Here is an 11,840-nt window from a genome sequence, read left to right as displayed (position 1 = left end):
CAAAAACCCGAAAAATGGGCAAAAAGGGAATAAATTCCCGCCCAAAAAGGGTGAATAGTCGGTTGGGCGGCAGCCCTGGTCGGTCTCTGCAGACCTGGAGGCTCGAGACGTTTGTTTGGAAAACTCACCAAGTCTCGATTCTGCCACCTCCTACCTCTGTGCAGATACCCCGCCAACCCCCAAGGACAGAAATGACAAGTGTCAAGTTGGCGGGGCGTCGGGCCACCTGCTGCCGGCCATGAGCATCCAAATCCCCGCAAAAGGGGCATTTTCATTTCTTCATCGGGACTTCCGACAATTGCCGAGGTTCAACTCATTAACGTTGTTCGCAGACACTTGCCAGAAAATGCAAGTGGCCACTTTGCCGGGCCGACTCGCTTGCCCAAGCGGGAAACCATCAACCGAAGGCCCGGTAAGGCGGCCGAATCTGACCTCATAGACTTCCACACAACGGGACTTTTGACTTTCCCGGCCGCGGGTGGCCTCCACCCGGCCTCAGCCATCAGCCCTGCCTGCCTCCAGCCGCCTTCTGGTTAATGAGTTATCCAGCCTGGCACTTCGGTTGCGCCAGCGAGACCAAGTCTCGGCTTTGGTTAATGATTTGAGCCGAACCGACCTGCCCCCCGCCCCCGCGGGCTGAACTCGGGCAGGTCTGCCGATTTCCCGACTCCTTTCGGGGCCTAATCGCGTCGCGCGAGCCGCCTGGCGCGATCGGGGACCATGCCCCGGCCTCTGCCAGGCCTCGGGCAGCCGCTTTTGAAGCCCGACCAAAAACCCGAAAAATGGGCAAAAAGGGAATAAATTCCCGCCCAAAAAGGGTGAATAGTCGGTTGGGCGGCAGCCCTGGTCGGTCTCTGCAGACCTGGAGGCTCGAGACGTTTGTTTGGAAAACTCACCAAGTCTCGATTCTGCCACCTCCTACCTCTGTGCAGATACCCCGCCAACCCCCAAGGACAGAAATGACAAGTGTCAAGTTGGCGGGGCGTCGGGCCACCTGCTGCCGGCCATGAGCATCCAAATCCCCGCAAAAGGGGCATTTTCATTTCTTCATCGGGACTTCCGACAATTGCCGAGGTTCAACTCATTAACGTTGTTCGCAGACACTTGCCAGAAAATGCAAGTGGCCACTTTGCCGGGCCGACTCGCTTGCCCAAGCGGGAAACCATCAACCGCAGGCCCGGTAAGGCGGCCGAATCTGACCTCATAGACTTCCACACAACGGGACTTTTGACTTTCCCGGCCGCGGGTGGCCTCCACCCGGCCTCAGCCATCAGCCCTGCCTGCCTCCAGCCGCCTTCTGGTTAATGAGTTATCCAGCCTGGCACTTCGGTTGCGCCAGCGAGACCAAGTCTCGGCTTTGGTTAATGATTTGAGCCGAACCGACCTGCCCCCCGCCCCCCCCGGGCTGAACTCGGGCAGGTCTGCCGATTTCCCGACTCCTTTCGGGGCCTAATCGGGTCGCGCGAGCCGCCTGGCGCGATCGGGGACCATGCCCCGGCCTCTGCCAGGCCTCGGGCAGCCGCTTTTGAAGCCCGACCAAAAACCCGAAAAATGGGCAAAAAGGGAATAAATTCCCGCCCAAAAAGGGTGAATAGTCGGTTGGGCGGCAGCCCTGGTCGGTCTCTGCAGACCTGGAGGCTCGAGACGTTTGTTTGGAAAACTCACCAAGTCTCGATTCTGCCACCTCCTACCTCTGTGCAGATACCCCGCCAACCCCCAAGGACAGAAATGACAAGTGTCAAGTTGGCGGGGCGTCGGGCCACCTGCTGCCGGCCATGAGCATCCAAATCCCCGCAAAAGGGGCATTTTCATTTCTTCATCGGGACTTCCGGCAATTTCCAAGGTTCAACTCATTAACGTTGTTCGCAGACACTTGCCAGAAAATGCAAGTGGCCACTTTGCCGGGCCGACTCGCTTGCCCAAGCGGGAAACCATCAACCGAAGGCCCGGTAAGGCGGCCGAATCTGACCTCATAGACTTCCACACAACGGGACTTTTGACTTTCCCGGCCGCGGGTGGCCTCCACCCGGCCTCAGCCATCAGCCCTGCCTGCCTCCAGCCGCCTTCTGGTTAATGAGTTATCCAGCCTGGCACTTCGGTTGCGCCAGCGAGACCAAGTCTCGGCTTTGGTTAATGATTTGAGCCGAACCGACCTGCCCCCCGCCCCCCCCGGGCTGAACTCGGGCAGGTCTGCCGATTTCCCGACTCCTTTCGGGGCCTAATCGGGTCGCGCGAGCCGCCTGGCGCGATCGGGGACCATGCCCCGGCCTCTGCCAGGCCTCGGGCAGCCGCTTTTGAAGCCCGACCAAAAACCCGAAAAATGGGCAAAAAGGGAATAAATTCCCGCCCAAAAAGGGTGAATAGTCGGTTGGGCGGCAGCCCTGGTCGGTCTCTGCAGACCTGGAGGCTCGAGACGTTTGTTTGGAAAACTCACCAAGTCTCGATTCTGCCACCTCCTACCTCTGTGCAGATACCCCGCCAACCCCCAAGGACAGAAATGACAAGTGTCAAGTTGGCGGGGCGTCGGGCCACCTGCTGCCGGCCATGAGCATCCAAATCCCCGCAAAAGGGGCATTTTCATTTCTTCATCGGGACTTCCGGCAATTTCCGAGGTTCAACTCATTAACGTTGTTCGCAGACACTTGCCAGAAAATGCAAGTGGCCACTTTGCCGGGCCGACTCGCTTGCCCAAGCGGGAAACCATCAACCGAAGGCCCGGTAAGGCGGCCGAATCTGACCTCATAGACTTCCACACAACGGGACTTTTGACTTTCCCGGCCGCGGGTGGCCTCCACCCGGCCTCAGCCATCAGCCCTGCCTGCCTCCAGCCGCCTTCTGGTTAATGAGTTATCCAGCCTGGCACTTCGGTTGCGCCAGCGAGACCAAGTCTCGGCTTTGGTTAATGATTTGAGCCGAACCGACCTGCCCCCCGCCCCCCCCGGGCTGAACTCGGGCAGGTCTGCCGATTTCCCGACTCCTTTCGGGGCCTAATCGGGTCGCGCGAGCCGCCTGGCGCGATCGGGGACCATGCCCCGGCCTCTGCCAGGCCTCGGGCAGCCGCTTTTGAAGCCCGACCAAAAACCCGAAAAATGGGCAAAAAGGGAATAAATTCCCGCCCAAAAAGGGTGAATAGTCGGTTGGGCGGCAGCCCTGGTCGGTCTCTGCAGACCTGGAGGCTCGAGACGTTTGTTTGGAAAACTCACCAAGTCTCGATTCTGCCACCTCCTACCTCTGTGCAGATACCCCGCCAACCCCCAAGGACAGAAATGACAAGTGTCAAGTTGGCGGGGCGTCGGGCCACCTGCTGCCGGCCATGAGCATCCAAATCCCCGCAAAAGGGGCATTTTCATTTCTTCATCGGGACTTCCGGCAATTTCCAAGGTTCAACTCATTAACGTTGTTCGCAGACACTTGCCAGAAAATGCAAGTGGCCACTTTGCCGGGCCGACTCGCTTGCCCAAGCTGGAAACCATCAACCGAAGGCCCGGTAAGGCGGCCGAATCTGACCTCATAGACTTCCACACAACGGGACTTTTGACTTTCCCGGCCGCGGGTGGCCTCCACCCGGCCTCAGCCATCAGCCCTGCCTGCCTCCAGCCGCCTTCTGGTTAATGAGTTATCCAGCCTGGCACTTCGGTTGCGCCAGCGAGACCAAGTCTCGGCTTTGGTTAATGATTTGAGCCGAACCGACCTGCCCCACGCCACCGCGGGCTGAACTCGGCAAGGTCTGCCGATTTCCCGACTCCTTTCGGGGCCTAATCGGGTCGCGCGAGCCACCTGGCGCGATCGGGGCCCATGCCCCGGCCTCTGCCAGGCCTCGGGCAGCCGCTTTTGAAGCCCGACCAAAAACCCGAAAAATGGGCAAAAAGGGAATAAATTCCCGCCCAAAAAGGGTGAATAGTCGGTTGGGCGGCAGCCCTGGTCGGTCTCTGCAGACCTGGAGGCTCGAGACGTTTGTTTGGAAAACTCACCAAGTCTCGATTCTGCCACCTCCTACCTCTGTGCAGATACCCCGCCAACCCCCAAGGACAGAAATGACAAGTGTCAAGTTGGCGGGGCGTCGGGCCACCTGCTGCCGGCCATGAGCATCCAAATCCCCGCAAAAGGGGCATTTTCATTTCTTCATCGGGACTTCCGGCAATTTCCAAGGTTCAACTCATTAACGTTGTTCGCAGACACTTGCCAGAAAATGCAAGTGGCCACTTTGCCGGGCCGACTCGCTTGCCCAAGCGGGAAACCATCAACCGAAGGCCCGGTAAGGCGGCCGAATCTGACCTCATAGACTTCCACACAACGGGACTTTTGACTTTCCCGGCCGCGGGTGGCCTCCACCCGGCCTCAGCCATCAGCCCTGCCTGCCTCCAGCCGCCTTCTGGTTAATGAGTTATCCAGCCTGGCACTTCGGTTGCGCCAGCGAGACCAAGTCTCGGCTTTGGTTAATGATTTGAGCCGAACCGACCTGCCCCCCGCCCCCGCGGGCTGAAGTCGGGCAGGTCTGCCGATTTCCCGACTCCTTTCGGGGCCTAATCGGGTCGCGCGTGCCGCCTGGCGCGATCGGGGCCCATGCCCCGGCCTCTGCCAGGCCTCGGGCAGCCGCTTTTGAAGCCCGACCAAAAACCCGAAAAATGGGCAAAAAGGGAATAAATTCCCGCCCAAAAAGGGTGAATAGTCGGTTGGGCGGCAGCCCTGGTCGGTCTCTGCAGACCTGGAGGCTCGAGACGTTTGTTTGGAAAACTCACCAAGTCTCGATTCTGCCACCTCCTACCTCTGTGCAGATACCCCGCCAACCCCCAAGGACAGAAATGACAAGTGTCAAGTTGGCGGGGCGTCGGGCCACCTGCTGCCGGCCATGAGCATCCAAATCCCCGCAAAAGGGGCATTTTCATTTCTTCATCGGGACTTCCGACAATTGCCGAGGTTCAACTCATTAACGTTGTTCGCAGACACTTGCCAGAAAATGCAAGTGGCCACTTTGCCGGGCCGACTCGCTTGCCCAAGCGGGAAACCATCAACCGAAGGCCCGGTAAGGCGGCCGAATCTGACCTCATAGACTTCCACACAACGGGACTTTTGACTTTCCCGGCCGCGGGTGGCCTCCACCCGGCCTCAGCCATCAGCCCTGCCTGCCTCCAGCCGCCTTCTGGTTAATGAGTTATCCAGCCTGGCACTTCGGTTGCGCCAGCGAGACCAAGTCTCGGCTTTGGTTAATGATTTGAGCCGAACCGACCTGCCCCCCGCCCCCGCGGGCTGAAGTCGGGCAGGTCTGCCGATTTCCCGACTCCTTTCGGGGCCTAATCGGGTCGCGCGTGCCGCCTGGCGCGATCGGGGCCCATGCCCCGGCCTCTGCCAGGCCTCGGGCAGCCGCTTTTGAAGCCCGACCAAAAACCCGAAAAATGGGCAAAAAGGGAATAAATTCCCGCCCAAAAAGGGTGAATAGTCGGTTGGGCGGCAGCCCTGGTCGGTCTCTGCAGACCTGGAGGCTCGAGACGTTTGTTTGGAAAACTCACCAAGTCTCGATTCTGCCACCTCCTACCTCTGTGCAGATACCCCGCCAACCCCCAAGGACAGAAATGACAAGTGTCAAGTTGGCGGGGCGTCGGGCCACCTGCTGCCGGCCATGAGCATCCAAATCCCCGCAAAAGGGGCATTTTCATTTCTTCATCGGGACTTCCGACAATTGCCGAGGTTCAACTCATTAACGTTGTTCGCAGACACTTGCCAGAAAATGCAAGTGGCCACTTTGCCGGGCCGACTCGCTTGCCCAAGCGGGAAACCATCAACCGAAGGCCCGGTAAGGCGGCCGAATCTGACCTCATAGACTTCCACACAACGGGACTTTTGACTTTCCCGGCCGCGGGTGGCCTCCACCCGGCCTCAGCCATCAGCCCTGCCTGCCTCCAGCCGCCTTCTGGTTAATGAGTTATCCAGCCTGGCACTTCGGTTGCGCCAGCGAGACCAAGTCTCGGCTTTGGTTAATGATTTGAGCCGAACCGACCTGCCCCCCGCCCCCGCGGGCTGAACTCGGGCAGGTCTGCCGATTTCCCGACTCCTTTCGGGGCCTAATCGCGTCGCGCGAGCCGCCTGGCGCGATCGGGGACCATGCCCCGGCCTCTGCCAGGCCTCGGGCAGCCGCTTTTGAAGCCCGACCAAAAACCCGAAAAATGGGCAAAAAGGGAATAAATTCCCGCCCAAAAAGGGTGAATAGTCGGTTGGGCGGCAGCCCTGGTCGGTCTCTGCAGACCTGGAGGCTCGAGACGTTTGTTTGGAAAACTCACCAAGTCTCGATTCTGCCACCTCCTACCTCTGTGCAGATACCCCGCCAACCCCCAAGGACAGAAATGACAAGTGTCAAGTTGGCGGGGCGTCGGGCCACCTGCTGCCGGCCATGAGCATCCAAATCCCCGCAAAAGGGGCATTTTCATTTCTTCATCGGGACTTCCGACAATTGCCGAGGTTCAACTCATTAACGTTGTTCGCAGACACTTGCCAGAAAATGCAAGTGGCCACTTTGCCGGGCCGACTCGCTTGCCCAAGCGGGAAACCATCAACCGCAGGCCCGGTAAGGCGGCCGAATCTGACCTCATAGACTTCCACACAACGGGACTTTTGACTTTCCCGGCCGCGGGTGGCCTCCACCCGGCCTCAGCCATCAGCCCTGCCTGCCTCCAGCCGCCTTCTGGTTAATGAGTTATCCAGCCTGGCACTTCGGTTGCGCCAGCGAGACCAAGTCTCGGCTTTGGTTAATGATTTGAGCCGAACCGACCTGCCCCCCGCCCCCCCCGGGCTGAACTCGGGCAGGTCTGCCGATTTCCCGACTCCTTTCGGGGCCTAATCGGGTCGCGCGAGCCGCCTGGCGCGATCGGGGACCATGCCCCGGCCTCTGCCAGGCCTCGGGCAGCCGCTTTTGAAGCCCGACCAAAAACCCGAAAAATGGGCAAAAAGGGAATAAATTCCCGCCCAAAAAGGGTGAATAGTCGGTTGGGCGGCAGCCCTGGTCGGTCTCTGCAGACCTGGAGGCTCGAGACGTTTGTTTGGAAAACTCACCAAGTCTCGATTCTGCCACCTCCTACCTCTGTGCAGATACCCCGCCAACCCCCAAGGACAGAAATGACAAGTGTCAAGTTGGCGGGGCGTCGGGCCACCTGCTGCCGGCCATGAGCATCCAAATCCCCGCAAAAGGGGCATTTTCATTTCTTCATCGGGACTTCCGGCAATTTCCAAGGTTCAACTCATTAACGTTGTTCGCAGACACTTGCCAGAAAATGCAAGTGGCCACTTTGCCGGGCCGACTCGCTTGCCCAAGCGGGAAACCATCAACCGAAGGCCCGGTAAGGCGGCCGAATCTGACCTCATAGACTTCCACACAACGGGACTTTTGACTTTCCCGGCCGCGGGTGGCCTCCACCCGGCCTCAGCCATCAGCCCTGCCTGCCTCCAGCCGCCTTCTGGTTAATGAGTTATCCAGCCTGGCACTTCGGTTGCGCCAGCGAGACCAAGTCTCGGCTTTGGTTAATGATTTGAGCCGAACCGACCTGCCCCCCGCCCCCCCCGGGCTGAACTCGGGCAGGTCTGCCGATTTCCCGACTCCTTTCGGGGCCTAATCGGGTCGCGCGAGCCGCCTGGCGCGATCGGGGACCATGCCCCGGCCTCTGCCAGGCCTCGGGCAGCCGCTTTTGAAGCCCGACCAAAAACCCGAAAAATGGGCAAAAAGGGAATAAATTCCCGCCCAAAAAGGGTGAATAGTCGGTTGGGCGGCAGCCCTGGTCGGTCTCTGCAGACCTGGAGGCTCGAGACGTTTGTTTGGAAAACTCACCAAGTCTCGATTCTGCCACCTCCTACCTCTGTGCAGATACCCCGCCAACCCCCAAGGACAGAAATGACAAGTGTCAAGTTGGCGGGGCGTCGGGCCACCTGCTGCCGGCCATGAGCATCCAAATCCCCGCAAAAGGGGCATTTTCATTTCTTCATCGGGACTTCCGGCAATTTCCGAGGTTCAACTCATTAACGTTGTTCGCAGACACTTGCCAGAAAATGCAAGTGGCCACTTTGCCGGGCCGACTCGCTTGCCCAAGCGGGAAACCATCAACCGAAGGCCCGGTAAGGCGGCCGAATCTGACCTCATAGACTTCCACACAACGGGACTTTTGACTTTCCCGGCCGCGGGTGGCCTCCACCCGGCCTCAGCCATCAGCCCTGCCTGCCTCCAGCCGCCTTCTGGTTAATGAGTTATCCAGCCTGGCACTTCGGTTGCGCCAGCGAGACCAAGTCTCGGCTTTGGTTAATGATTTGAGCCGAACCGACCTGCCCCCCGCCCCCCCCGGGCTGAACTCGGGCAGGTCTGCCGATTTCCCGACTCCTTTCGGGGCCTAATCGGGTCGCGCGAGCCGCCTGGCGCGATCGGGGACCATGCCCCGGCCTCTGCCAGGCCTCGGGCAGCCGCTTTTGAAGCCCGACCAAAAACCCGAAAAATGGGCAAAAAGGGAATAAATTCCCGCCCAAAAAGGGTGAATAGTCGGTTGGGCGGCAGCCCTGGTCGGTCTCTGCAGACCTGGAGGCTCGAGACGTTTGTTTGGAAAACTCACCAAGTCTCGATTCTGCCACCTCCTACCTCTGTGCAGATACCCCGCCAACCCCCAAGGACAGAAATGACAAGTGTCAAGTTGGCGGGGCGTCGGGCCACCTGCTGCCGGCCATGAGCATCCAAATCCCCGCAAAAGGGGCATTTTCATTTCTTCATCGGGACTTCCGGCAATTTCCAAGGTTCAACTCATTAACGTTGTTCGCAGACACTTGCCAGAAAATGCAAGTGGCCACTTTGCCGGGCCGACTCGCTTGCCCAAGCGGGAAACCATCAACCGAAGGCCCGGTAAGGCGGCCGAATCTGACCTCATAGACTTCCACACAACGGGACTTTTGACTTTCCCGGCCGCGGGTGGCCTCCACCCGGCCTCAGCCATCAGCCCTGCCTGCCTCCAGCCGCCTTCTGGTTAATGAGTTATCCAGCCTGGCACTTCGGTTGCGCCAGCGAGACCAAGTCTCGGCTTTGGTTAATGATTTGAGCCGAACCGACCTGCCCCCCGCCACCGCGGGCTGAACTCGGGCAGGTCTGCCGATTTCCCGACTCCTTTCGGGGCCTAATCGGGTCGCGCGAGCCGCCTGGCGCGATCGGGGCCCATGCCCCGGCCTCTGCCAGGCCTCGGGCAGCCGCTTTTGAAGCCCGACCAAAAACCCGAAAAATGGGCAAAAAGGGAATAAATTCCCGCCCAAAAAGGGTGAATAGTCGGTTGGGCGGCAGCCCTGGTCGGTCTCTGCAGACCTGGAGGCTCGAGACGTTTGTTTGGAAAACTCACCAAGTCTCGATTCTGCCACCTCCTACCTCTGTGCAGATACCCCGCCAACCCCCAAGGACAGAAATGACAAGTGTCAAGTTGGCGGGGCGTCGGGCCACCTGCTGCCGGCCATGAGCATCCAAATCCCCGCAAAAGGGGCATTTTCATTTCTTCATCGGGACTTCCGGCAATTTCCAAGGTTCAACTCATTAACGTTGTTCGCAGACACTTGCCAGAAAATGCAAGTGGCCACTTTGCCGGGCCGACTCGCTTGCCCAAGCGGGAAACCATCAACCGAAGGCCCGGTAAGGCGGCCGAATCTGACCTCATAGACTTCCACACAACGGGACTTTTGACTTTCCCGGCCGCGGGTGGCCTCCACCCGGCCTCAGCCATCAGCCCTGCCTGCCTCCAGCCGCCTTCTGGTTAATGAGTTATCCAGCCTGGCACTTCGGTTGCGCCAGCGAGACCAAGTCTCGGCTTTGGTTAATGATTTGAGCCGAACCGACCTGCCCCCCGCCCCCGCGGGCTGAAGTCGGGCAGGTCTGCCGATTTCCCGACTCCTTTCGGGGCCTAATCGGGTCGCGCGTGCCGCCTGGCGCGATCGGGGCCCATGCCCCGGCCTCTGCCAGGCCTCGGGCAGCCGCTTTTGAAGCCCGACCAAAAACCCGAAAAATGGGCAAAAAGGGAATAAATTCCCGCCCAAAAAGGGTGAATAGTCGGTTGGGCGGCAGCCCTGGTCGGTCTCTGCAGACCTGGAGGCTCGAGACGTTTGTTTGGAAAACTCACCAAGTCTCGATTCTGCCACCTCCTACCTCTGTGCAGATACCCCGCCAACCCCCAAGGACAGAAATGACAAGTGTCAAGTTGGCGGGGCGTCGGGCCACCTGCTGCCGGCCATGAGCATCCAAATCCCCGCAAAAGGGGCATTTTCATTTCTTCATCGGGACTTCCGACAATTGCCGAGGTTCAACTCATTAACGTTGTTCGCAGACACTTGCCAGAAAATGCAAGTGGCCACTTTGCCGGGCCGACTCGCTTGCCCAAGCGGGAAACCATCAACCGCAGGCCCGGTAAGGCGGCCGAATCTGACCTCATAGACTTCCACACAACGGGACTTTTGACTTTCCCGGCCGCGGGTGGCCTCCACCCGGCCTCAGCCATCAGCCCTGCCTGCCTCCAGCCGCCTTCTGGTTAATGAGTTATCCAGCCTGGCACTTCGGTTGCGCCAGCGAGACCAAGTCTCGGCTTTGGTTAATGATTTGAGCCGAACCGACCTGCCCCCCGCCTCCCCCGGGCTGAACTCGGGCAGGTCTGCCGATTTCCCGACTCCTTTCGGGGCCTAATCGGGTCGCGCGAGCCGCCTGGCGCGACCGGGGACATGCCCCGGCCTCTGCCAGGCCTCGGGCTGCCGTTTTTGAAGCCCGACCAAAAACCCGAAAAATGGACAAAAATGGAAAAAATTCCCGCCCAAAAAGGGTGAATAGTCGGTTGGGCGGCAGCCCTGGTCGGTCTCTGCAGACCTGGAGGCTCGAGACGTGACTTTGGAAAACTCACCAATTCTCGATCAGCCACCTCCTACCTCTGTGCAGGTACCCCGCCAACCCCCAAGGACAGAAATGACAAGTGTCAAGTTGGCGGGACGGATTTGACTTCGGTCGCCGAGCCCTGGAACTAATTTCCCGCAAACGGCTTCGGATTTAGCTCCATCCAGACTTCCGGGACGAAACTTGACAGGCCGTATCTCCGCACTCCCGGAGCGCAGCCGCACCGTTCCGGCACCCATCGACGCGGCTGGCCGAGCCCGAGCGAACGCACCCCACGGCGGACGGCTAGGCCTTTCCGATTTTTTCACCCTTTTTCCCGAAAAGATTCCAACTGGCAGGGACATTCGCCCGACGGCTTAAAGACATGCCCTTCTGCCACACTAACGTCCCCGCCTTCGTTTGGCTATGTTGGCTTCGTCATTTCCGTCTTTTATTAAAGATACCATCTTAACACGCCGGTTAACCATTTGCCAGAGTTTTCGGTTAATGGTTTGCCACCTTCAACCCATTTGGTTAACCATTTGCCGCCGACAATTTTCAGTTCATCAGTTGCCACATTCAGACTTTCTTCTCCGGTTGCATTTCGCGGACTTCCAGCGCGCTCGGCTTCGGGTCGGCCCGCAGGAATGTGGTAGCGTTCGATGCCGCTTGCCTTCCTCTTCCCCGCGCCGCGCACCCGACGAGCACAGCTGGCCCACCAGCGGAGATAGCCGTCGGAAAGCGGTCTCCAGCCAACGGCTGCACCTCCGCCGGCCAAAGAGCCGGCCGCACGCCGTCGCTGGCCTCCGGTGCGACCCGTCCGGCCGTAGCGGACGCTCTTTACCCGCGCCAGTTGCCACGTTGCGTCGTCATGTTACTGCCCAAAGACTGCAGCGGATGCCGGTTGCCCGGCGGGCCAAGCGGCCTAGCGACGCCGTGCCTCGTCCATGCGGGAGCGGGCTGACACCGCCGCCTGCGGCGCCGC

The sequence above is a fragment of the Pristiophorus japonicus genome, unplaced genomic scaffold, assembly GCF_044704955.1.
Source record: "Pristiophorus japonicus isolate sPriJap1 unplaced genomic scaffold, sPriJap1.hap1 HAP1_SCAFFOLD_2203, whole genome shotgun sequence".
In the NCBI taxonomy this organism is placed as follows: domain Eukaryota; kingdom Metazoa; phylum Chordata; class Chondrichthyes; family Pristiophoridae; genus Pristiophorus; species Pristiophorus japonicus.
This window is presented reverse-complemented; position numbering follows the sequence as displayed.